The sequence below is a fragment of the Bos indicus genome, chromosome 3 (assembly GCF_029378745.1).
Source record: "Bos indicus isolate NIAB-ARS_2022 breed Sahiwal x Tharparkar chromosome 3, NIAB-ARS_B.indTharparkar_mat_pri_1.0, whole genome shotgun sequence".
Classification (NCBI taxonomy): domain Eukaryota; kingdom Metazoa; phylum Chordata; class Mammalia; order Artiodactyla; family Bovidae; genus Bos; species Bos indicus.
Window position 1 is genome coordinate 46,963,472 of NC_091762.1, and position 1,300 is coordinate 46,964,771.

At 49.7% G+C, this 1,300-nt stretch overlaps 1 non-coding gene across 1 annotated transcript; it reads left to right on the forward strand.

The window, feature by feature from the left end:
• Window positions 1–559: 559 nt before the first annotated feature.
• On the forward strand, window positions 560–631 carry TRNAC-GCA (transfer RNA cysteine (anticodon GCA)). The gene has a single exon. It is a non-coding gene; the product is annotated as a tRNA-Cys (tRNA).
• Window positions 632–1,300: the final 669 nt, after the last annotated feature.

Sequence of the window (1,300 nt, forward strand, 5' to 3'; positions counted from 1 at the left end):
TTCCATCACCAGTCACATCCACAACTGGGGATTGTTTTTGCTTTGGCTCTGTCTCTTCATTCTTTTTGGAGTTGTTTATCTACTGATCTCCAGGAGTATATTGGGCATCTACTGACCTGGGGAGTTCATCTTTCAGTGTCCTATCTTTTTGCCTTTTTGTACTGTTCATGGGGTTCTCAACACAAGAATATTGAAGTGGTTCGGGATTCCCTTCTCCAGTGGACTACACTTTGTTAGAACTCTCTCCAATGACCCATCCATCTTAGGTGGCCCTATACAGCATGGCTCATAGTTTCATTGAGTTAGACAAGGTTGTGGTCCATGTGATCAAATTGGTTAGTTTTCTGTGATTGTGGTTTTCAGTCTGTCTGCCTTCTGATGGAGAAGTATAAGAGGCTTATGGAAGCTTCCTGATGGAAGAGACTGACTGAGGGGGAAACTGAGTCTTGTTCTAATGGGCAGGGCCATGCTCAGTAAAAATTTAATCCAGTTTTCTGTTGATGGGTGGGGCTGTGTTCCCTCCTTGTTATTTACCTAGGGCCAAACTATGATAGAGGATTCCTTGGTGGCTCAGATGGTAAAGCGTCTGCCTGCAGTGCAGAAGACCCAGGTTTGATCCCTGGGTTGGGAAGATCCCCTGGAGAAGGAAATGGCAACCCACTCCAGTACTCTTGCCTGGAAAATTCCATGGACTGAGGAGCCTGGTAGGCTACAGTCCATGGGATCCCAAAGAGCCGGACACGACTGAGCGACTTCAGTTTCAGTTTCAGTAAACTGTGGTGGAGGTAATGAAGATAATGGAAACCTCCTTCATAAGGACCCATGCACACACTGCTGCACTCAGTGCCCCCAACCCTGCAGCACAGGCCACTCTGCCTACCCACGCCTCTGCCAGAGACTCCTGGACACTCACGGGCAAGTCTGGGTCAGTGTCTTGTGGGGTCACTGTTCCTTTCTCCTGGGTCCTGGTGCACATAAGGTTCTGTTTGAGCCCTCCAAGTGTCTGTTTCTCAGTTCTGTGTAAGTTCTGGCAGCTCTATGTTGGGGTTAATGGCGACCTCCTCCAGGGGGGCTTATGCCATACCCAAGTCTGCTGCACCCAGAGCACCTGCCCCTGCAGCAGGCCACTGCTGACCTGTACCTCCACAGGAGATACTCAAACACAGTTCTGTCTCAGTCTCCTTGGGGTCTGGGTCCTGGTGCGCATAAGGTTTGCTTGAGCCCTCTGAGTGGCTCTGGCAGGTATGGGATTTGGTACTTAATATGATTTTTACCCCTCCTGCCATCTTGCTGGGGCTTC